A 26,680-nucleotide genomic window follows, 5' to 3' on the forward strand; every position below is an offset into this window, starting at 1 on the left:
AGAAATCTGGAGCAAAACTGAACCCAGGAAGAAGGGAGGGGCTGGTGAAGTTGTTTTTAAGATGTGGTAACACTTCTCACTGTCCCACTCTGTCTGGTGTTGTTATTAGTGTCTGAATTAAATTTATGTTCTTTTTTCTTCCCCTAAGGCATCTGTCTTTTACCCATGACCATAATAGGTGAGTCATCCCTCTCTGTCCTTATCTTGATTCCCGAGCCTTTTGCTTTATTTTCTCCTTCCCATTCCTGAGGTGGAAGGGGTGAGTGAGTGGCTGCACGGTGCTCAGTTGCCCTCTGGGCTCGAAACATGACAACCTTCCCTCTGTTCCTCTTCCTCTTCACCATATCCCTCTTACCAGCTACCTTCAGCTAACAGATAGTACTTCTCCTTTCAGCATCACCTCTGCTACACTAAGATTGAGACACTTTCAAAGAAATAATGATCGTCCTTGAAATGTGCTTTGTAAGTCTTAGTTGTTCCTCCAAAGATTTCCTAGAGTTTTGACCAAACATTTGAATAAAATAGATAAATACTAAATAATCAAATAATTAATCACTTAACTATGGCCAGTCTCAAAATCCAGTGAAGTTTTCTTTGTCACATGGGGTTAGCTGGTCATATAGAAGAAACTGTTTTGTTTTTTTCTCCCTAGCCAAGTGTTTAGACTACCAGTTTCTACCCTCCCCCTCTCCAAGCTAGTTCTTCTCAAAAGCAGGTGTTCAAAGCAGTGACCCCATGGGTAGCAAATACAGGATATTCTTCTGCAGAACAATGGCTGTTCAGTAAAGAAGGTTTCAATCACCTAGCTGTCCAGGGCTGCTCTGCCTCCTACCAGTTCACACTGTCAATCTCAAGAAGTCACTGTTTTTCACCACCACCCAGAGATCTACTTCTAAACTGGATTTTCCCAGCTGAAGGAATTAGCAAAGAGATAACAATAAAAACCTTATTCACAGAACAAGTGGGAGGTTACAATTTGGTATAATCTGTATTATGTTGCAGGCATATCACCTTCATATGCCAAACTGTCTTCTGTTCAGGAAAAGACAATGATCTCAGGCGTCTGCACAGGGATCTTGGGTCCCTCCTCAGTGAACTACCCCCAGAAAGCTTCTACATGTTATAAATATTTTCTTTGGATAAGTAAGACTGAAAATTATATCTAGACCTACAGAGTAAATGATGGGTTATTTGTAGAGCACATAAACTGACAAGGCACTAAGCAGAAAGCTAGGAAACTAAGATTCATATCATTGCCCAAACTCAGTCACCTCACATGTCTGGACATGTTGCAAAGTCTTTCACGGTATATCTGAAAGGTATACAGAAAAAGTGATGTTTCTACTTCATATGAGAATTCAATGGATGAAGACATTAAGCTATGTGATGTTCTCACACACCACAGTGCTTTGTAAACATCATAGCTCTCCACTGTATTTAGGAAAGCTTGTGTGTGAGATACATATTTTTGGTAAAAATGATGTTCAATTGTATTTTTAATTCTTAATTTTGAATTATTAATTATATTAATTATGGGACACATCATTAGACACTATATTAAATGTAATATATAGTTCCAGGGACCAAATGAAAAGTGGTGCTCACAGAAATGTAAAAACATCATCAATAGCGTTCATCTGACTGGTAAAATAAACATGAAAAAAAGAAGTATGACATTAAAATAAGCCAGCCAACACACTATTAATTTCATTGTGGTTGGTACATATATATGCATTATTTTGTAAGAACTGAGGCTTACTTAAGAGAAAATAACCTAAGTAGAAAGAAATGTGAACAAAAGCAAATGGACAGGGAAGGCAAATAGAAAAGTGGTAATTTTAAGGAGGGGAGCGGAGTAGGACAAATTACCAGTCACTTCATGACCAGTTAAAATAAGAAAAAGACCAGCCAATACTGATTCTCAGTGATCGGATACATTTTCTCATAGGCATAGTATTATTTCATTTGATGTAGAGAATCTTCCATTCAGTCAAACAAGATCCTTTATGTACATATGCACTTTGCTGTTTGGCTTGATAGATTACACAAAACCCATACAAGCTGGTGACAATACTTAAACAGCAGCAGCTTGGGAGCAGGGGTGTTAAAACTCTTCTTTAGTACAAACAACATCTTGCCAAGTAATGCCAAGGGGATGTAGCACAGTTTTGGGACCCGGTATAGCCTCTTAAGGGATGTGTGTTTCACTCCACCCTTGGGCCTGGAACCGGTGCTTCTGTTTCATCCCACTTTTGGTTTAGGATTTGACTCTTAAATCCCTGTCCTAATGACTCAATCTGTTTAGGTAACACAAAAAGATGTTGTCCTTGGTAGCAATCTGGAGAAGTATGGGAGAATATGAGAGATTTGTTCCATCTGTCCCATTCCCCATCTCAGCAGAGGAGGTTTACTGGCAGTGAGCCATTACTTGGCCTTTGCCAATCCCAGATAAGACAGTGACTTAGACAGATACTTTTCCCTTTCTCAAATCCTGCATCAGCCTTTGTCTGGGCCCAAGCAGCTGGCTTTCTGAATTTAATACTATTTAAAAGACATCTGTTTTCTAGGGCTTATCTAGTTCAGTAGCAGTTTTGTTGGTTTTTTATTGATAGCAAGTAAACCTCCTTGGGGGAGGTTGCATGAATGGTGGTGTGAAATAGCAATTTGTATTTGCAACTACTGTTTACCTATGTGCAGAGATCAATATCTGTTGTATTTTGCCCTCTTAATTCACAAAATATGAGTTTAGAATATAATCTTTTACTATCTACTCCTCATAACAAATCAATGTTCCTATGTAATATCAGTCTCCTCATTTCAGACTTAAAATCTTTGGCTTTTAGGCTTCTTTTCCTTCCAGTCAAATAGATAAAATGCCAAAGTTGCTATATTAGGAGGATGTAACATGCATTGGAACAGCAATCCAGGCTTTTCTTTGGATGGTTTAACTATCTTTTTCTGTAATAAGCAAATTGAATACCATATATTCAATGGCAAGCTGGATTTAAATTCTAAATCAATGACCCTAAATGATCCAACAGAAAATTTGCAAATATCTCCAACTTTCAGGGGAAAACTAAACCTGTTATCAAGGCACTAGAAAGTTATTAATCATAGAATCATAGAATGATTTGGGTTGGAAGGGTCCTTAAAGATCATCTAGTTCTAACTTCGCTGCCACTGCCAAGGACACCTTACACTAGATCAGGTTTCTCAAAGCCCACCCAACCTGACCTCAAACACTTCCAGGGAGGGGGCAGCCACAACTTCTCTGGGCAACCTGTTCCAGTGTCTCACTGCCCTCACAGTAAAGAGTTTCTTCCTTCTCTCTCATCTAAATCTACCCTCTTTCAGTTTAAAACCATTACCCCTAATCCTATCTTTACATTCCCTGATAAAGAGTCCCTCCCCATCTTTCCTGTAGGCCCCCTTTAAATACTGGAAAGCTATTATAGTGTCCTCTGGAAGCCTTCTCTTCTCCAGGCTGAACAACCTCAACTTTCTCAGCCTGTCCTCATAGTGGAAGTGCTTCAGACCCCTGATCATTTTCATGGTCCTCCTCTGGACCCACTCCAGCTGGTCTACGTCTTTCTTATGTTGGGGGCCCCAGAGCTGAACACAGTACTCCTTCTTTAAAGCCTTCTTTAAAGTCTAGTGACATCCTAATAATTTATTTGAGCTTCATATCAGAACATCATTATACTTTGAAGAGATATCAAATCATCTATGATTTCTGTATTTTTTATTTTATTATTAATACTGCTATCACAACTTCTTGGCTATCATATTTATTTATGGTATTTCCTGGTTAAGTGTGTACTGCAAATGGTTGTGGGAAAATAGAATTTTTAGGAAGGTTGAGATAAGAAGAGGTAACAGTAAAAGCCACTTGAAGATGGCTTTGGACAATGTGTGATAACTTTTTGAAACCCCTGCTACTGTGTCTCTCTAGGACCCAGACCCATGTGGCAGGCCAGTGCATGTCACTCCATGCCCACAATGGTGTCTGACTCATAAAAATATGATAAGACAGTTAATTTATTGGCCACAGTCCTCTGTAAAGATGTTTGGTAGCAGAAATCAGAGCAAGTGCTTCTAGTGCTTTGTAAGCAGCTCCTGAGGCCACCTTTCCCAGGCTGTAGCTGTCTCCCAGGCTGACCATCAGGTAAACATTTTCCCTCACAGCTGCAGCAGTTCACACCTGTTAATAACAAAAGACAGACATCACAGACAGAGTTTATTACTAATTTTCTGTGTTTCTCCTAACCTAGCCTATTTTCATGCAGCTGGGATAGCATTTAGATTCTCCAGTATCTTCCACAGCAAATATGTAACTCCTAAAAAACAGAGGCCACAAATACAAATGTGGGTCTGTTATTCTGAAGTTAAACCACCAAGAGTCTGTGTTGATAAATAATTCCACAGATATCGGTAGATATCCAAGTTACTTTGCTTAGTCTTTCTGAGGCACTTTGGGTGATATTCCTCTCACTTCAGGCATTTAAAAATCAACTGTCTAGATTCCTACCTTATGGAAATGAGTAGACGAACTGCACTTTGGAGGCACCAGTCTCTATAAAAGTGACGCTTAGTTTGACTACATGCTTTATTCAACAAAAAAATTATTTGAGATGAAACTCGTTACTAGTATCTACTACTAGATTCTACTATAACTACTACATCACAAATATAGAATACATATATAAATCCTACCCACTTGATGGATAGATTCCCCATAGCTGATTTGCAAAAAAAATGGCCCTTCTGTAAGCCAGCAAAAAGACCTCCTTGATTAAGTCAGCTTTCTCTAGGGAATTTTCTTGTTATAAAATTTATTTGAGCAGCATGATGTGATGTCTTTCCCAGAATGGCTGCTTCCTTTAGTTGACACAGGGAGGTTTATAATAGAGAAGAAAATATTTCAAGACAGGTCAAGAAAACTGCAAAAATATATTCTTTCTGTGCATGTGTACGTTGTTTGCTTGGCACGTTTTTGGTTTGATTTTTTTTCAAACAGGCATGGATTTTTGAAAATGACTGCAATTTTCTGAGCTTCATGATCCATAAAATAACTGTATATAATTACATGGCAGAAGCAAAGTAAGGTTTCAGTTGATTTAATTTATTTATGTCTCTCTTAATCCTATTCCATCCATTCAGTTTTATCACCTTCCTGTCTCTGCTGCTGTTATCACTCCAGCCCTGAACCTCCCACTGTCTGGCTATAACCACTGTAACCTTTTTATTTCTGGCACTTAGCTGATCCTATCCTAAAAGCCTTTTATCCCCCATTGAATGTAATCTGACCACTTAACTTTTGTGTATCTGTTCCTTTACTCTATTCTCTCCTTTTACAAGGATATTGAACCTCTTGTATTTTCCTCTTCACTTTTACTATATGCTTCTTATTTTCTGTGGAGTGAAAGAGGCCACAAGGCAGACAATAATCAGTAATCATATGTAACATTTCCAGTGTTTGCTTTAGATGCGATATTTATCTTATAACCAATATATTGACATTTATTCTTTGGTTTTTATTCACAGGTTTTTCTATCATCTCATGGAGATAGCTGGCTTCATGACAGAATAGTAACTTGCCACTGTACTGTCACAGAGGATTCAATATCAAGACCTTCTGGGAAGGAGCTTTCAGAGCAGGCTGAATCTGATGTCATGTATACTTTGTAGACCACAGATGACTTCATTTAACCTGATAGAACTATGTTGCTAGATAGCAAGTTCAAAATCGGACTATGCTACAACCTCCTGAATAGTCATGCTATGCGCACACTGTCACAAAACCTTTCTTCTTCTCACTTACAAACCTCAGAATACCATGGAGAAAAAAAGCAAGCATAAATAGTGAACTATGTACCATTAGTACGGTCAGGAAAGAATGGGGAAATAGGGAGCTGGCCATCTGTCCCATACAAAAAATCCACCGAGCATAAAGTAACAAAGAAAGAGTTAATATTTCTTGGTTTGTTAGCATTTGGGAAAATGTGATTTCATTTTTACAGTTCTAGGATTAGAAATAAGGCTAATTTAAAAAAAAAAAAAAAAAAAAAAAAGAAGTGACTCATAATTTCACATAAAACTTCAGCACACCTTCAGAAAACACAAGGTGTTTTCTATGCATTTATTACAGCGTTCCTCAGTGAAATTCTCCCTCAGGAGTCTTCACTTCTGGAAGGAACACAGTTAAAATGATATTTACATAAAATAAAGACATTTTTGGAGTTATTTGGCAGGAATTATCCAACCATCCTGATGTAACTTAAAATGTCTGGAAAGTACTGAAATAAGTAATTCTAGAGATGTGTTCTTGGAAAGATTCAGAATCAGAAAATTATACACCTGAAGTTTTAAAACAGTGAAGTACCATTCCCTCTGATTTTAGGGATTTGTTTTAATCTTTCTCTTCCTCAATCTCACTTATTTGGTTCCAGCTGTATTAGTTAGAACTTACTTTCCTCTTCAAAACACTATATATTTTTTCCTCATTTCCCTCTGTTCATTCTTGTACAGTCTGTAAAGGGAAAGGGAAAAAGAATCTTTCTAGCCCAAGGTGGCAACTGACAAAGGGCAGCCTACAATGGTAGGACCAGCACAACGTTATTCAGAATAGTCAATTAACTCTCAAATGGGATAATTGTTAGATGTGATAAACTGAATTATCTCAAAACATGGGTATTGCAAAGTAGGTAAAAATTAAGCTAAAAGAACATATGGTGACTAATGGAGAAATAAAGGTCAGCTAGGTCCAGACAGTGTACTTGATAAGCATCTCACAAACATGGATGTGTTTCTTTCAGCTCCAAGTAAGAGCACAATATAGATAATCTGCATAAATAAATAGAAAAATGGGTTGACATGTGCAGTACAAATTCAGGTTCCTCTCCTAATTTATATTCCTAAAGCATGAAAAGCAGGTACTTTGAGGAAATTAAATCAGTGAATTATGCAAGTGTTATAGTATGTAGTAGATATGAACAAAGCATATCACACAAGGTGTTATTTGCATGAAGTCTCGATACCATAATATTGTCTTTAAGATATGAAGAAGAGCGTCTTAGGGCACTTAGTCAAATATTTGTCCATTTTATACCAATTATCCATACATTTTAGGCACACATTCAAACACTCAACTACTTGATCATTGTAATTATTGTACATTCCATATCTCTGAAACACGCCAGATTCCTAATTGGAAGGAAGAAAATTATCTTGAGGCATGCTCTAACAAAGCAATGAAAAATAGCCTAGGAACAATGCCCTTTTTGTGCTACCTACAATATCTTCCTGCTGTGTATACAAAAGCACAATAAACTTTTAATCTGAACTAGAAGAAAAAACTTCCTGATACTTAGACACCATAAAAGCCGGAGAGAAGTGGCTTTATACACAACCAAATCTACTTCTACGTTTACTCTTATTCTACAACATAAGCCAACACTTTGTCCTTCTGTGCAACAGTCTCCCTGAAAACAAACCAGCAAGGGGTCAAAAGCAGCAAAGGAATGAGGCACCTCAACTGCAATGTAGTTTGGAAATCAAGTCCAAACAGCAGTCAGAAAAATCCTTACAGCTCTGCCATCCAGACTACCAAGATGACTCACATTTTTAAAACTAAATTCCAGAGATGCCTACAATTGGCATAGCTGAGTAGTTCACAATGCTTGGCTCACACCTTGCTTATATGGCTAGATTAGGATCCAAAATTATGTCATTTCCTACATATGTTCTCCAAGGAACTTGACTTGAAAGACATCGTCAGAGCATATCTAATACACATTCAGCTTTCAAGTTAATCTCAAATGCAGCTGCAAGTAACTACAATTATTTAAAACATGACCTCTCTTCATCACAAAGAGCTGTGAAATTCTAACATGGTCCCTTCCTTAGCCTGTTTCAAAGGTATGGGTTGTGGTTTTTTCTTTTTCTTTATATGAATATGACTAGAAAAGGAATAGGAAATGATGTAAAAAACACCTAAACTGGAGTAATTTAGTGCCTAGGATAGTTTCTAAAGAGGCCTTTCTGCCTGAGCAGGTTTTAGAAATTTTCCAGTTCTTTAAACAGGCAGTCTTTGCTGTCCTTAGATCATTCACTTTCTTAGACTAGTGTCCAGACTACTAGGTTGCAGCATCATGTTCTGTCTCAGACCCATAATGTCTGAAAATTGTTTGAATAAGTGGTGTAGGTTCGAATTCTTTGAGGCAATAAGTAAATGTTAAACCAAGATTTCTGTATTTCTAGGCCAAAATGCTCCAACCATTAAACTGACGTTCTTCATATGACTGTATTTCTTTAAGACTCAGGCACTTGTCTTCAGGAGAGTCATCAGGTAGCTTGACTCAGGGGCAGGATTTATAACTCAGTCACCCACCCAGTTGTTTAACTCTCAGCAACTACACACACAGCATGTTATTCTAAATGTCAATCTTACTTTACCCATGAACTAGGTTCTTACTTTACCTATGAACTAGGCATACCCATGCCTAGGAACTTAGGTTTCTAATACAGAACTCTTGCCTGGGAAGAAGGCTATAAAAGTAATAGCACCAAGAGATGCATTTATTTGAATTGGTCATTTAATATCCATGACTTTGATCTTCCACTGTTTCCAAAATAATTTGCAATTCACTTTCTTTGCTAGTATTAATTTAGTGTTATTTTCTTAGTAACTAACTAGTTTTCTTGGTGCTGTTCTGAGTTACATGCCTGACTTCCTGCAGCAGTAGAAGATTGTATAGGTCATCCACAATGTAGACAAGCATTTTCAGCATTATTATAACCTTGCCAAGGAATTTCTGTTTTAAAAGAGGTTGTGTATTGTCCCAGTGGTTGCCCAGAATGAAAGAAGCTGTCTTACCTATAGTCTTAATCTGGAAACTGACACACTCATTGTTCATTTGAATATAATTTATGTGACTTGTGGAAGTGGATATGTGCTATGTTGATAGCTCTGCAAATACAGTTCTCCAATGCAAAACTGGAAAAAAATCCACTCCAGTATAAACTATCTGCACCTAATACAGCTGGCAGTTGAAATGGATACAGCAGTAACAAATTCAGTGTCTCAGGATCCTCCAAGCCTCTGTTGTGTTATCACCACAAAGGGGATACCACAATCAAGAGCATGCAAAACCTGTGCCCCCTGGACAGAAGCACAAGGACCCCAGTCTTGCTGTGAAATATGTTCTCCTCACTGTTCTGGAGTTTCATAACTCCATATACTTCCATGTGCAACTGGATATAATAATAATATTTTTGATCATAATAATGATTATTTCATGTATAGTAATATTTTTTATCACTCCTGAAGCAGAATAGTTTTCCTATGCAAAAGGCTATTTTAGGCCTCTTTCTTATTAAGCCTGTCACAGTAATCCAAACACCACCTAATTAGATATTTCTATTACTTCTGTTTCTTGTTGTTCAAGTTACTGAGATATCCTTTTCCATAAGTGAAACCTTGAAATCTTGTTGACTTAGTGACAATACAACCATAGCAGTGGGAGAATTATGCCTCTGTAGTTACCCATGAAATGTTTGTTTACTTTATGGCTAAAGGGTATTTTTACTCTTTTCAGCCTTTCCCACTGGTGAGAACTAGACTGTTATTTCAGTATTCCATCTTCTACATCATCCTGTATGGAGTAACTGTTACAAGTTTCCCAACATTTTTCATTGCAGTTTCTGCAGCCTTCAGTGTCCCACTTAATGAAAAGGTGTCCTCTAAAAAAAAAAAAAAATTGTTTCAAACAGTTCAGGGAAGGTGGGAGAGGAGTTGAAATACGGAAAGAAGGGGACTGGAGCAACTGAAGCTGCTTTTGCATAGGAGATATGAGTATCACTTGTTCCACAGGTCTGCACCTGAATTGGATGTCAGCCTACATCAAAGACAAGTTGTAAATCAATCCAATAAAAACTTCTGAAAGATGGGATTATACCTCTGTATCTGATGTCCATCTGTCTCATTCTCAATTCTGCTGAAAATTTGTATCCCAGAAACTTTTCTGTGAACTTTATGTGAACATTTTGTAGGAATTAAAGGCCTTCGTGTTTCACAGTTTGAAAAGCTCCACCCACAGACATTTGAAATTCTTCGGTGCGTGGGAAGATCCCCACCAGAGTCTCGATCACTCTGAGTGATTCCAAGTTCTGCAGGGACCTAACGTCTCCTGCCTCAGACCTTAATTCTCTAGCTCAGCAAGGGAGAATCTGTTGCAAGCCACACAGTTGTTTCTTCTGCTAAGAATATATACGACTCCAATCCTTTTCTCTTAAACTGAAGCCAATCCATTCTTCATTGTATTCCCATGTGAATGAGTCACATTAATGATTCCCAGTTGTCCCTGGTCTGGGATACACATGAAACATGTAGCCAAAAAAAAAACCAACGGTAGCAAAACTTGGCTCAATCTATACCCTAACATGCAAAGAAGGAGCAATGTAATTGAACAAATCACAGTGTGGAAGTTTCAGACCAAATCACCAAATTATTGTAATGTGTAACTATAACTTTATTTCTGCTTTTATTATTCCCTGAATTGCTGAGTAAAACATTTTGAATACATCAGGTGATGTTCCTGAGGTCATTACAAGTAAAAATCTCTTTCTCCTGTTATATAGTGTGGCTCCCTATTGCTCATTTCATGCTTATCTGAAACAAGCACAAATCATACAACAGAGACAGAATGTAAATGGAAAAGAAACCATTCTCCTTTAGTTTTTCTTCACTGGCATTTCCCTTACTAGTACAGAAGTTATTTCTTCTCCAACTTGGATTTCTTTTCAGTTTCCTTTCATAGTTTCTTTCTAAATTTTTAAAGAACCACTCCAGATACTCTCACAAGTAATATTTCTGGATTTCTTTCTGTCTACATCATATATAACAGGAAGACATATGGGGAGCCAACTTCCTCCGGTTTTGCTATGTGCCATTCCACAAGGCATATTTTTTCTATCAGGAGATGCTTTGTCAAAACATGTTTTAAAGGACTAAATTATCTTCTCATTGCTCAACAGGTATAACAGGATTCAAATTTCTTTCCAGAAGTAAAAGGTGTTCTCATACAAATACTCCTTGTCAGGAATGAGACCTGCTGAGTGGAATAAAACTTTAGAAAAAAATCTTCTAATTAACATTACCATCTCAGGAGCATAATACTATCACACCATCTCCAATTAGATTTTTAGCAAATTGAAACCGATAAAGTAAACAGACTGTAAGACAGTGATTAACAAAGCACTGTGCAGAATTTATTCACTGAGTGTTATATACGTGAATTATTGAAGGTAAAACCTCAAAGACATTTAACGAGAAAAAGATTATATCAAAGGTAAGTATGAATAACATCTGTATTTTGAACAAGTGTGGAAACAAATAATAATATTCATATATGGAAACGGTTACTGACAGCAGATTAATAGAATGTTGTCACTGATTTTTTTTTATTTAAATAATCTAAATAGAAATGTAATTTAGTAAAAATAAATATTGTCCTTTTATTTAAAAAGCCTTTTTCTTTGGAAAGTACAGTTAAATTCTGCTAGTAATAAATCAGAATATTGCAAGTTATTGCATCATTAATCCCTGTATAACCATTTAAAGATTGTAGTCATAATTGCTTTAGTAATGTTTTCCCATGTTGTCTTAATGATTTACAATAGTTCCATTTTCCTGGACACTCCAATCTACCACTCAGGTAAAGAGGACTGCAATTTATGCAAAGAATGCAAGACTGAACCTTGGCAAAAAAACCCACATTACCTACATAGTGCCTAAAATACTAATTGTACTTTATACCAGCACACTCATTTCTAAATTGTGTTTAGTAGCACGATCTCTGAGCAAACCTCAAGTGGTCCATTCCCAGTCCTCTCTTGCAGGCACTTACAGGCATCCTTTTCAGAGATGAGGACAGGCTGAACCCCCATTCATAGAATCATAGAATCATTCAGGTTGGAAAAGACCCTTGGGATCATCAAGTCCAACTATCAGCCCTACTCTACAAAGTTCTCCCCTACACCATATCCCCCAACATCTCATCCAAACGACCCTTAAACACATCCAGGGATGGTGACTCCACCACCTCCCTGGGCAGCCTATTCCGCTGTCTGACCACTCTTTCTGTGAAATTTTTCCTAATGTCCAGTCTAAACCTCCCCTGTTGCAGTTTAAAGCCATTCCCTCTTGTTCTGTCACTAATCACCTGTGAGAAGAGACCAGCACCAACCTCTCTACAATGTCCTTTCAGGTAGGTGTAGAGAGTGATGAGGTCTCCCCTCAGCCTTCTCCTCCTCAAACTGAACAGTCCCAGCTCTCTCAGTCTCTGCTCATAGGATTTATTCTCCAAGCCCTTCACCAGCTTCGTTGCCCTCCTCTGCACTCACTCCAGCACCTCGATATCTCTCTCGTATTGAGGTGCCCAAAACTGAACACAATACTCAAGGTGTGGCCTCACCAGTGCAGAGTACAGGGGGGACTATCACCTCCTTACTTCTGCTGGTCACACTATTTCTAATACAAGCCAGGATGCCGTTGGCTTTCTTGGCCACCTGGGCACACTGCTGGCTCATGTTCAGCTGCTTGTCAATTAGAACCCCCAGATCCTTCTCTTCCAGACAGCTCTCCAGCCACACCTCCCAAGCCTGTAGCAATGCATGGGGTTGTTGTGCCCCAAGTGCAGGACCTGGCACTTGGCCTTGTTGAAGCTCATCCCATTCTGTGCAGTCTGGGAGCTTCTGTGCTCAAGGAAGTATGAGGGCTTCCAACCAGATGTTTCTGACAAACAATAATCAGAAAGTAGGAGGAGAAGATCCATTGGGCTGGTTTTCCTGCTCCTTCATGAAGTGTGAAGGACCATGTTTCTAAAAGGACCTTTTCTTTTCTCCTAGACACAACTGAACAAGCTGCTGGTGTTGAGCAATCTAACAGAGTAGAACAGGAAAAGAAAAGAATGCAAACATCCTTTATAGTCTCAGTCTCTACATTGAAACCCTATTTACTTCTCAGTTGTTCTTATGTAATGTGCCATCTGCAGAAAAGTTTACCACCATTCCTTTCCTACTTTGTTTATTTAGAATTCCTCCTGAAGTGTAAAAACATGATTTATGGAAAGGGATGGAAAAGATTCCCTTCTTATTTCACACTACTCTCATAGCTCATGCATGACTGTCTCGAAAACAGATATGAAGTAAGCAGGTGAATAGTATACCAGAGGGTTTTCAGTTCCTGTGAAACTGAATGACATTTGACCTCAGAGTTCATTTTTCCATAATTCCGCTAATGTTACAGATAGAAGATACAGATGCAATTAAACTGAGGCCTGTGATCTACATCATCAGCCATTTCAAGTTTTGTAAATGGTTTTTACTTTGCTGCTTTTAGTTTGTATTTCTCAAAGTCTGTTTTAAGTAAGGCAGTTCATTTTTTTTCTGGAGAAAAAAGACAATAAGAAAAGAAATCATTATTACTGTCCTGGAAACATATTATTATTCCTACTATTCTCTTTAAAATCAATGTAAAATTTTCAGGACACATTATATATAGAAAAAATATATATACATTGATGATTTCTTACATATAGACTAAGGTTAAGAAATATATGAATGCATGACTAAGAATAATGGTGGTACTGTAGAAAATACTGAGCAAGTGATAAGCTGAATTAAAGTGCTACTAGACCAAATTTAGCCCGCATTTTTTAACTCTACAAACAGTAATTTTAGTGTTCAAAGTGTTTTGAGCACAAACACCACAGGCAATAATATCTAGCTTAAATGTGTTCATGGCACAGCTGGTTTCAGTGATACCTTCATTCATAGGTCTTAAGAAATAAAACAAAAGCTGTAAGTGCCTTGCAGGAATGCATGCTCCTCTTTGCATTGTCCTGCAGGTTGCTTGGAAAATCACAAAGCTCTGGAACAGCAATGCCAGTTTAAAGGGAAGGTTGTGACAAATGTTATGTCATGACATTGTGGAACAAGCACTGTAGGCCCAACACTCTTCATGGGTTTTACTCTGGAAGCCAGTGTAAAACTTCTGTTGACTTCAGTGAAAGCTATAAATGCTTGTCTGCTAAAGTGTGTTTATTTAACCAGTTCAAAGGACTCTCACAGATTCCTGGGAGCACCGGATGAGACAATATTTATACATGTTAAGATGGAAGGCCTGATTCTTCAATGCCTTCCACTTGCATATTTGTAAAAACTTAAGTGCAGCTTCTGTTTTGTCAAGTCCTTCACTTCAACCAAGCTTTTGTCTTCTTAATGTTTTCAGCCTGGTGAGGCAACTGGCTAGTTGCCAAGGTTGCTTGGATCACCTCACCTCTGAAGTTCACAGATCAACAGATTCAGTGGGAATATTAGTGAACTTGTTAGACTAATTTTTTAAATTTATTTTGAACAGATGTCTATTAATTAGTAGCTTATAATATTAAATTAGCATTGTTTATGCTAATGTGGTTTTTAAGTGATTGATCCAGAGTGTCCTCAGGAATAGTGCAGTGACAATGATGGAAATAAAATTGTCCCAGTTATAGGCTAATTTATAAACTCCCTTCAAGGAGTTGCTTTAGTGGAAACTTAGAGCAAGAAGCTGAATTCCAGTTTTGCTCACTATCAAGAAAGTTTATTTCCAAAATAAAGCAAAATTAAATTAGATGCTTACAGATCTATTTAATGATGCTCCACCTTTTCTAATTCAAAAGCAGATCTGTATTTGGAATTTATTTTGAATAGTTATGTCACATCATACTTAAGGCATTGGTAATTCTAGTGTGAAAAATCTTTTGGCATTTCTGAGTCATAACTGCTGGCTATTTCTTTCTGGATTCTGTCTCTTTTGATTAGCTGGCACACCAACATAAAGAATAGATTTCAGACTGCGAGTGAGTATACTGATACCAGACATTATGGTTTTACTGATATCAGCTGGCCATATCCTGAATTACACTTCAAAGTTTAATTAGTTTAACTTAAGAGGACAAAGTACAAACTTCATTACAGGCTACCTTTTATGAACTGTTTGACGTAGAGTAGACTCTTGATTGCTATTTGGAAGAGCTAGCCATTATATCACCTGCAAAAAGACCAACTGGCTACTGGAGTTTCGTAAGGTGTTGTGACCTCCCCAGCAAAATCCCTTTTCTCATGGCTGTTTTCCAGCCCACTCACAATAGTAGTACTTTCCAAACAGAAAAGGTATTCCAGGCTTTGAGGAAATAGTATATCAGCCGTGGGAATGGATAAATATTATTTTGCAAGTAAATCAGAACCTGTGATTGTAGTACTTCGATTAAGCAAAGAAGTACACATTTTCTGAGTGTAAGAAATAACATTAATACCATAAGTACATGAATCAGAGAATCACAGAATCATCTAGGTTGGAAAAGACCTAGAAGATCATCTAGTCCAACCATTAACCTAACACTGACAGTTCCCAACTACACCATATCCCTAAGCACTATGTCGATCCGACTCTTAAACACCTCCAGGGATGGGGACTCCACCACCTCCCTGGGCAGCCCATTCCAATGCCTAACAACCTGTTCTGTAAAGAAATGTTTCCTAATATCTAGTCTAAACCTTCCCTGGCACAACTTGAGGCCATTACCTCTTGTCCTATTGCTTGTTACTTGGTTAAAGAGACTCATCCCCAGCTCTCTGCAACCTCCTTTCAGGTAGTTGTAGAGGGCGATGAGGTCTCCCCTCAGCCTCCTCTTCTCCAGACTAAACAACCCCAGTTCCCTCAGCCGCTCCTCGTACGACATGTGCCCCAGACCCTTCACCAGCTTCGTTGCCCTTCTCTGGACACACTTGAGTAATTCAATGTCCTTTTTGTAGTGAGGGGCCCAAAACTGAACACAGTAATCAAGGTGCGGCCTCACCAGTGCCGAGTACAGGGGTAAGATCACTTCCCTGTCCCTGCTGGCCATGCTATTTCTGATACAAGCCAGAATGCCATTGGCCTTCTTGGCCACCTGGGCACACTGCTGGCTCATGTTCAGCCGGCTGTCAGTCAACACCCCCAGGTCCCTCTCTGACTGGCAGCTCTCCAGCCACTCCTCCCCAAGCCTGTAGCGCTGCTGGGGGTGGTTGTGGCTGAAGTGCAGAACCCAGCATTTGGCTTTATTGAACCTCATACAGTTGGCCTTAGCCCATCGCTCCAGCCTGTCCAGATCTCTCTGCAGAGCCTCCCTACCCTCGAGCAGATCAACACTCCCACCCAACTTGGTGTCATCTGCAAACTTACTGAGGGTGCACTCGATCCCCTTGTCCAGATCATCAATAAAGATGTTAAACAGGAGTGGCCCCAAAACCGATCCCTGGGGGACACCACTCGTGACCAGCCACCAACCGGTTTTTACTCTGTTCACCACAACTCTTTAGGCCCGGCCATCCAGCCAGTTTTTTACCCAGCAAAGTGTGCACTCATCCAAGCCACGAGCAGCCACTTTCGCCAGGAGAATGCTGTGCGAAACGGTGTCAAAGGCCTTACTAAAGTCAAGGTAGACAACATCCACAGCCTTTCCCTCATCCAATAAGCGGGTCGCCCTGTTGTAGAAGGAGATCAGGTTTGTCACGCAGGACCTGCCTTTCATAAACCCATGTTGACTGGGCCTGATCATCTGGTTGTCCCGCATGTGTTGTAAGATGGTACTCAGGATGAGCTGCTCCATCAGCTTCCCGGGCACTGAAGTCAAGCTGACAGGCCTGTAATTTCCTGGATCATCCTCCCAACCCTTCTTATATATGGGTGTCATACTGGCCAGTTTCCACTCTGTTGGGACCTCCCCGGTCAGCCAGGACTGCTGGTAAAAGATGGAAAGCGGCTTGGCGAGCATCCCAGCCAGCTCCTTCAGCACCCTCGGGTGTATCCTATCCGGTCCCATAGACATCTATGTGATGCAGTAGATCACTGACTATCTCCTCCTGGAATGCGGGGGGTCGTTCTCCCAGTCTCTGTCTTCTGGCTGAGGAGGCTGGATTCCCTCAGTACAACTAGTCTTGTTATCAAAGACTGAGGCAAAGAAGGCATTAAGCACCTCAGCCTTTTCCTCATCACTCGTTGCCATGTTTCCTCCTGCATCTAGCAGGGGATGGATACTCTCCCTGGTCTGTCTTTTGCTGTTGACATACTTATAGAAACATTTCTTGTTGTCCTTGATTGCTGAAGCCAGATTAATTTCTAGCTGGGCTTTAGACCTCCTGATTTCTGCCATGCATAGCCTCACAGCCTCTTTGTAATAATTGTGAGTGGCTAGCCCCTTCTTCCACAGGCCATAAACTCTCCTTTTCTCCCTGAGCTGCAGCCAAGACTCCCTGTTTAGCCAGGGTGGTCTTCTCTGGTGCCAGCTTCTCTTACAGCACCTGAGGACAGCCTGCTCCTGAGCCATTAAGACTTCCTTCTTAAAGAGTGTCCAGCCTTCCTGGACGCCTATACCCTTCAGGACTGTCTCCCAAGGGATTATGTCAAGCAGGTGCATAAACAAGACAAAGTCAGCCCTTTGGAAGTCCAGGATGTCAGTTCTGCTGCCCCCTCTCCTGGCCTCTCTAAGAATAGAGAACTCTCTTATTTCATGATCGTTGTGGCCTAGTCGGCCTCCAACCACCACATCATCCACCAATCCTTCTCTGTTCACAAAGAGGAGATCCAGCAGGGCACCTTCTCTGGTCAGTTCACTCACCAGCTGCGTCAGGAAGTTATCTTCCACACATTCCAGGAATCTCTGGGACTGGTCCCGCTCTGCTGTGTTGTATTTCCAGCAGATGTCTGGGAAGTTAAAGTCTCCCACAAGAACAAGGGCAAGCGATCATGAGATTTCTCCTAAGTGCCTATAGAATATTTCATCCACCTCTCTGTCCTGGTTGGGTGGCCTATAGTAGACTCCCACTACAACATCTGTCCTGTTGGCCTTCCCCCTGATTCTAACATAAAGACACTCCACCCTGTCTTCATTATACTTGTGCTCGAAGCAATCATAACAGTCCCTAACATACAGCGCCACCCCACCACCTCTCCTTCCTTGTCTATCCCTTCTAAAGAGCTTGTAGCCATCAACTGGCATACTCCAGTCATGGGAGACATCCCACCATGTTTCTGTGATTCACCTCTTTCATATTTATTCTTCTAAATCCCTTAGTGGTGTATCTAATGAATATGAACATGAATATGATTTCTTTGAAGAACAGAAATTTTAATTTTGGCTTCAACAAGAAGATACTTGGATATACACACAAGTTTCCATGGAAAAACAAATACTTAAAATTAGTTAAGATGTTAATTTGTGGAAACAGGTTCAATGTGTGACCTCTGTGACACTCAGACCATATTATCTCATAGATCTGATCTTGTATCTATCCAGGATCAACCTTATCTCAAGCTGCCTCAGGCAACCTTCCTGCCTTGCTGCTTCTAATTCATCTAAACTGGCTGTGGGTGCTGTGGGCTGTCTGTGTCATATTAATGTGCTCCATCCTGTGCAACATTCATTCCCAGTGATGACAGAGAGGAGTATTCTCTTTTACTCTGTGTTAAATATTTTTTTTCCCCAAGACTTTATTTTTCTCTTCATGCTTTTCATATGAATTTCAGATCATCACCACTTTCTAGTTCCTACACTGCACTTTCAATTACTGGTCTCAAAGTGTACTTTTTTAAAAATAAAATCAATAATTGCTTGCTCACAGATGTTTTTCAGTAGAAAAGGTGGCAATATTTGTAAATGCTTTGCGTGCAAGGGCATGTGAACCCTCAGACAAATCTTATACATATTCTAGGTTATATAATCAATAGATTAAAAATTGTTCTCCAAAATTGAAAATTCATTCTATACTTTCTCCCCATGGACATAAACTCCTGTACCAAATATCCAAATAATATTTTCTCTATTTTCAAACCTGTAGATGGGCTTGAGCCACTTCTACAAGCAGTGTAGGGAGAGTGGGATTCTGCAGAAGAAGGAAAAATGTTTTTAAACATAACTAATAAATTTACATAAAATGCCATTTTTCTCTGGAAATAGCTGACTTCTTACCCTCTCCTACTTCTGCTCATCTAGGTCTTGGATTTTCCTAGATTAAGTTAGGTAAAGTTTGGGGCCTGTGAGTGGAGATAGTTCAAATCTGCACTAGCCAACAAGCCATAGTTACATTACTGTAATGTAAGCTATATGTATACTCCCATACCTAGACATCCTGCGAGGAGGATATGCTCCATTCACAAGCCTTCACTCCTTCAGGTGTTTTTGGGAGACCCAAATGGTCCTTTTGTTTTCAAACTAGCCACTTAAATATTCATATGACTTTAAATCTGGTTGTTGGCTCAGAACAACAACAGTTTGCTCACAGAAATCCTAGATACAAATGTTTTGATAAAAAAGGTAAGTTGTACCAATATCACTTAAAAAAGAAAAATAGTTGGCCCCAGATCTTACTGTTAGAAAGATAAATGTGGAGCAAAATATTCACACTTCCTCACTGATTTTTCAGCATGCTGTTAAAATCTAAATTCACAGAGCATAGTTGAGCTTGATACCAAAAAGGCAATTTATACTTTTGTCGTTGAAGGGACCATTTAAAATTTTGAGAGCTGTACAATTTAATATTAATAAATAATTTTTACCACTTCTTGTTCTTTAATGAAAGTGACAAAATTATTTTAACACCATTTCTATAAACAAGAGCAGGAAAAGGTGTCTCAAAGAAGTAGTAATTCTGGTTCTTCTGTTTTCTACTTAGCACACAATTTCTCAGGAAAGCTGTTAAATCAGTGGAGGTCTATTAATTTAAGAATACTGTGGAGAAAGATGCATACAGTTTCTTTCAAGTTTCATTTCAATTCTTCACTTTCATTCTTTCAGATTCCACTACTAAAATTACATAAACAACCACTCTGTTTAGACTAAATTATCATGTCAAGTAAAGACAGGGGTAATATGCAGTCTATATTCACCTATTCATTTGTCTTTCCATATCAATATGGAAAAAAGATCTTTGTTTCTTTCTCTTCTAAACTCTTTTCTCTCCATTATCCAAGAGTAAAATGACTTATATTAGAATATTTCCCACAACTGCTCTTCAGTCAAGGTTCATGCTTTTTGTCTTCTCTTTACCAATTCAAGAACTTTTCATCATCAAGAAACATTCCTAGCTACTATATGGATAAACAGACACAAATACATGATTAAATGTCCTGTGAAGAAGCAAAAAGCAGGAAAAATGGTCTTATTAATAAATATTTAGCATAAAACTGAAAGACTATGGTTATGGAAAGCACATTTTAATAGAGCAGAAATGACAAAAAAACCTATCAGGGCTTCTGCTGTTTTTTTTCCCAACATTACCTTGATTTGTATAATGTTATTAAGTCCTTTCTAGTTAAATCCTAGGCAACCAAGCATGGCAATGCTTGGCTTTTAGACATATTCTGCTTAATGTAGAATTATGTGAGTGTCCATGAACAGAGCTGCATGATCCACCAAAGAACGAGATCCACAGCTATGAATATGTTGATCTGGGGAGCCCCCATAAATGCTTGTAAAAAGTGTTGAAGAAAAAGGTTAGGTGAAAACCTTCTCCCCTTCATGGATGTAGTTAGATCTGGAGAGGCACTTCTCTCTCTCAGATGCAATTTCACCGGCAAAGTTGGAGCCTGTGGACTTAAAATGCTCTACAATCACTGTTGGTTTTAATGGATTTGAAATCAGTCTTATAATCTACTGCTGCATGCTGACACCCACAAATAAATATGATTTGGATTTTCTTATTAGAAAATAATAATTTTTTAATTTAAAAAAGAAATAATATTTTGAGACTATGGAACCAACCAGAAACTTCTGTAATGCAAGCCAAAATGTCACTGACATTTCAGCTATAAGTTCTTTCAGACAATACAGATAGGTTTGGCTGCATCTATAAAGTCTCTATAAGGAAACCTCAACTGTGACATTACAACATGCTGTTACATTGCCTGTCCTGAACTAGTGCTCATAGTCACAGGTGGGTTTGTAGGGAAGAAGTCCACTACCTCTCGGGTAAATCCTGTTCTACATGGATAAAGTATCTTCATTTCACAGCATCACCATTTCCTGCAGAAAAGAGCATTTGGTCTGTTTACAAAATACGAGCACAACCAGGGAGTGAATCCATGAGATGCATGTATATAAAACTGCCAGAATGCCACTATTGACACAGTTGGATCATCTGGATGGTAACAATTCTGAATCTTAATAAAACAGGGGAGGGGGGTTAGAAGAGAGAGGCAGAAAGAGACATAAAGGGATTTATTTTCTTTTTTTTCCCCCTTTTTTTTATGCATATGTTCTTTTGGTATGAAAGAGAAACAGAAACAGAAAGAAAAGAATGTGTAAAAACAGATGTGGAACTACAAAGCCTCCCCACAGACTCCTTGAGAAGGAAGATGTACATAAAGAGCAGTCTGTGTGGCCATTAAAGTACAAACTGATTCAGAAAGAGGATGTGAAAAAATGTTACAGTAAGCACATAATTCATCACAAAAGTTGAGATGTATATAACTATCCCAGAGTAGCAGGGAATTAGTCTTTCTTGGATGATTAAATACAGCCAGTGTTTGCAAATATGAGGAAATCACTGCATGGCTGATCTCAAGCATGCAAAGTTTGTCAAGAAAAGTAGTACATTTCTTAGACAAATCTGATATAGCTGTAGGGGCAGACAAGCTGGTGGGCTAACTTATAGCCTCAGTCCGTAGCAGCTGCAACTACACTATTATAACATTGCTGATATAAATAAGATCCTCCTTTCGTCTTAGAATTTCATTCAATCCTTTAGCACAGAATGATGTGTAGTTCTTAATATTGTCCAAGGCAAATTCCAATGGTAGCTCATCCTCATCGCTGCAATAGCAGTAGCTTCTCTAAATGACAAGGGCAGCTTCCTACCATAGTTCTGAATCACCTTAAGGAAAATGTCTCCCTATCATTTCTGTAAGATTTTCAAGGGTTATAGATATTTTTCTGATGAATTTACAGTCTGAACTGTTCTATATTTTTTTCTGTAGTCCTATTATCATTTTCACATCTGCAGTCCAAAAAAAAAGCCTTAAATGTTCAATGCTTTTACCACTTTTGAATTGTCTAGCGGTGCTTTGATAGGTTAGTTTCACATACAGTGCTCCTTCGCATTTTCACATTCCATTATTTATTTTAATTTCTCTTATATTTTCTAACACTGAAGTATATTGCATTTTATTATTGAGAGACACTTAAAATATACACATGAATTTTATGGTAAGTGGAAAGTGTGATTTATGCCTTTGTTTTGACTGTTCATTTATTAACTGTGTACTGTCTATCATTGGTTTTAATACAGTGAAGTTTTTTTGTAAAGAAGTTTTGCTTTTCGCTTCATCTTCTGTTGCTGTGATCTCCTTAGTCCCTATCATCTTCATTAACTTCTATTCACCCCAGCCTGTTTCAGTATATGGCCCCAAAAGTTTTGATTATTTTCTGGATTTCATAGGCCAACATTTCAGACTTACCTTTTCTTAACATTAATATACAATGTTAAGAAAGTGGCTTCCCACACACTCATACCATCTACCACTCATCCCATTACACATTTCCCAAGTGTCATTATCATAGAAGCATGTGTTCTAAAATGGATTTCATGTTAAATTGTTTCATGACTTCTTTCTAATATGCATACATTCAACACAACTGAAATGCTGAGTTGGGTGGTCTCTGCTGCTTTGTGGTAGAGGCAAGAGCAAAACATTATGTGTGATTTCAACACTGTTGTTTATTGATAAACCAGAAATGAAGTGGCTGAATCAGCATTATCTCCTCTCTAAGAGGTTTCTGGTGTTAACTCTTCTGTTGCCTATCACCATGCACAGATCACAAACAGAGCAATTCCCTATTCTGTCATCTCCTTTAACTGGAAATGCCTACAAAAGTCTATAGAGGTTTTGTATCAAGAATGGCATCAGTATCTGTCCCTCAGGGAATACTTGTCTTTGCTTTTCTTCTAGATTTCAATGATAAATAATAAAAATACAACAGAAATGATTAAGTGTGATAGCATCTTTGACTCAGACAGTCTTTATTTTCCAGACTAATTATACTACAGATCTTCACTCTCCTACTCAGACTGCTTCAAAACTTCTCCAGCTGGGCATGTTCCTCATGCACAGCATCAGATGATATTACTGTCTCCAGATCAGTTGGTACTATCATTCAAATAGCAGCTTCCTGATTCAAACCTAAAACCATAGCAGTCTTCTCATTAATTATAGTAACAACTTGGGGGAGATTGCTGCTGCACATTACAGCATTTCACTTGAATTAAAACATCAACAAAACACAGTTGTGTTTAGAGTTCAGTAGTAACAGACGGGTGTGCATGTGCAGCTCTTTCTTAATAAACAGCTGAACTCTTTTCTGCTTTACATAGTGGAATCGTACACTATTGAAGCCAGAGCTAAACTTATCCAGAATTCCACCCAAGTATCTGAACTGTTTTCAGCAAAGACCCAAAGTTAATTTTCACTCACTCGTTCCCATACACCTCTGGTGAAGCTAATAGAGTTGCATAGGTCTGACCAGAATTCAGCTTTGGTTTTCTAAGCACATCTGTTCATTTCATGACAGCCATTTCTCTGTGAGTTATGTTAGTTAGAACAGAGCCAGATACTGATACCTTTCTCAAAGCAATTTATCGTTTGAGTGATCCCACTGATATAAGCACCTTGTTTTTACTAAAGAACAGTCAGCCTATGCATGACAGTGACATGCCATAGGAAAAGGATCACTGAATGATTTGGTTTGGAAGGCACCTTAAAGATCATCTAGTTCCAACCCCCCTGCCATGGGCAGGGACACCTTCCACTAGACCAGGTTGCTCAAAGCCCCGTCCAACCTGGCCTTGAACACTTCCAGGGAGGGGGCAGCCACAACTTCTCTGGGCAACCTGTGCCAGTGTCTCACCACCCTCACAGTAAATTTCTTCCTTATAGCTAAAAACTACCCTCTTTCAGTTTAAAACCATTACGCCTTGTCTTATCGCTAAACTCCCTGATAAAGGGTCCCTCCACATCTTTCCTGTTACATTGTCTGTTGCTTCCCCTTAGCCATCAAACACCCCGTTAGGTACAGTGCCTCTTGGCACCAGTTAAGTGTTATTGAATCCTGTGGGAAGCTAGGACACAGTTTACCTCTATGGTAGGATAAATCCTGTTTATATTGTTGGATGTTCTTAAGTTATATGCTGGCAAGGCAAGCTTCACCATCTGCCAGGGATTTACAGGAAACCTGGCAGAACTGAACAAATAGAAGATATTCTTAATCAATATACCCCTTTATTTCTTTTCTTTCCTCCCTCCATAGACTCACAGCCAGCACCATCCACCTGTATTGGTGACTACAGGACTTCTGGCTCAGGAGGGGACACAGATGCCTTGAACTACAAAGCAACTACCCCTCGTATATTTTATATATGCTGAAGGCTCTATGCCTATGCACCTGGTTCAGGATAACACATTTTTATTCAGCTGTTGATGACTTTGAATCCATTTGAGAAAACAGCTCATTTGAATTCTGCACAGCTTGTTTGTTTCTGCATCTAATTCATTACCTGATCACTTTTAATTAGAACAGTTGCAATGAAAGAGTGGTTTTGTTCTGTGCAGTTAACAATTATTTCCTCCCAGTCAGGACACAGGACCTTTCCTAGTGGGAGGATCTGCAAGAGAATCTTGAAAAATTTGGGTTGGTTCACAGATCAGAAGGAAAAGGTTAATATAAAAAACTTAAAAGACAACATTCAGGTTTTCTGCTACAGGAGGTTTCGCAGTAGTTTTCTATTATTTTTCTGGTATTGTTAACACTTTCCATTGCCAGCATTTATTTTACAATGGTTTGTCTTTCTCCTTTTTTTTTTTTTTTTCTGATCTTCTATACTAATAGCTAAATTTACCTACCAGATCATGGGCTTTGCATGCCCAAGATTTCTGAGTGAGAAAATGGGGTTTTTTGCCTTACAACAAAATTATAGGAAAAAAAGTATTACCATTTTACTTAAGAAAAACTGTATGTGACAAACAAATGTACAGTGTTTGGGGCATTGTCATCATTTTTTTAAAGTTATATGTTGTTTGTGCAGGGACTGTTGCTGTTGTCATGGGTGGAGATCAGTAGCACAGAGGAAAGGAAGCTGTTGTAGAGAAATGATTGTTTGAAAGCATAAACAGGAATGTGCCCAAAAGTGGATGGCAAGATGAAGCACTATTTTTGGTAAAAAAAATAAATAAATATAGGAGTAGTAGGTGTTCAAGTTCTGCTAAGTAATAATAATTACATTTAAAGCACCTCTGTAGGCTACTGGCTTTGAAGTGTGCAGAAAGAAAAGTAATGACTGATAAGTGTTTGCAAGCATGCAATTTGTAATGGCCAGAAGAGATAACTCAGCTCAGTTTGATACTAATTAAGGACTTAATATCTCTCTTTCAGCTCTGTGTCCAGTTGTACACTAAAATTATACATTTTGACATAATTTTTTTGCCACTTATATCCTTGAGCATAACAAGTGAATGTCACTGTACCTCAGTAATTTAGGTATCATTATCTAATTAGCTGAAGTGTTTGCTTGCGTAATTGTAAATCAGCTTTGTAATATAGCCAAGATGAGAGACAGTGTCTCAGTTCTCTGCTTTTCTCCTATTAGCTCTGAAACAAAATTAGACTTATAAGAAACAGTTGAATGTCATTAGGCAGCTTAATTAATCAAATTTACTTCAAGTATCTGAAACATTATTCATCTAGCAGATGTATTACGTGGATTAAAATGAATTTAACATCATAACTTCCAGCTTGTACCTCATACCTTTCTGTTAGCCTGGTTCAGTTTTGAATTGAAAGATTTGAATTAAACCCAAAGATTTGAACTCAAGTCAGGTGCAGCATTTTCTCTAAATCAGCTATCTTCTGGGTGTCTCTGAGCAAAAGGATTTTCTTTTTCTGGGCTTGTTACCATAAGACTCTTTTGACTATGTTTCATCTACCCTTGGAAGTTTAGTCTGAGGTCCAACAGCCCACCTATTGGACCTCTTTCAATCCCCTGTTTTACTCTTCAGGATACTGCAGGATTTAAGACTGAACTCCCAACTCATAAATCCACTGAGCACCATTGAAGTCAATGGAGCGCCATCAACTTGCGTCAGCTGATTGTCTGGTCCTCTGTAAGCAGAAAAGTTGGTTCTCAGCATTTGTGTCCTGTGTGTTGTGTCTGGTCTGTTTCACATGGCATCTTTCCCCACAAACAACTCAGGGGGACCCAGGATCAGCTCTTAGCCACACTTCAGACATAAGCCAACTCCTGAGAGAAGGATCAGACATATTCACCTTGCTACCAAATAGTGAACCTCATTCTCAGATGGTAGTGACAAATCTTCCCTGCAAAGGGCAGGTGTGTAACCTGACAGTGTATATAATATATTTGAGTTTGTTGTTCAAATCACAGAATGAATGTGGGTAGATTCACCTATTTGTTTGAACTGCTGGGACCTTCACCCCTGAAAGCCCCTGGTTCTGTATCCAGGGCACCCACAATATTAGAAGCTGTCTCAAATGCAAGAAAAAGTGAGAGGTGAAGCTTTAAGGTTCCAGGATCAGCATCAAAAAGCCTGTGC

The sequence above is a fragment of the Strix uralensis genome, chromosome 4, assembly GCF_047716275.1.
Source record: "Strix uralensis isolate ZFMK-TIS-50842 chromosome 4, bStrUra1, whole genome shotgun sequence".
In the NCBI taxonomy this organism is placed as follows: Eukaryota; Metazoa; Chordata; class Aves; order Strigiformes; family Strigidae; genus Strix; species Strix uralensis.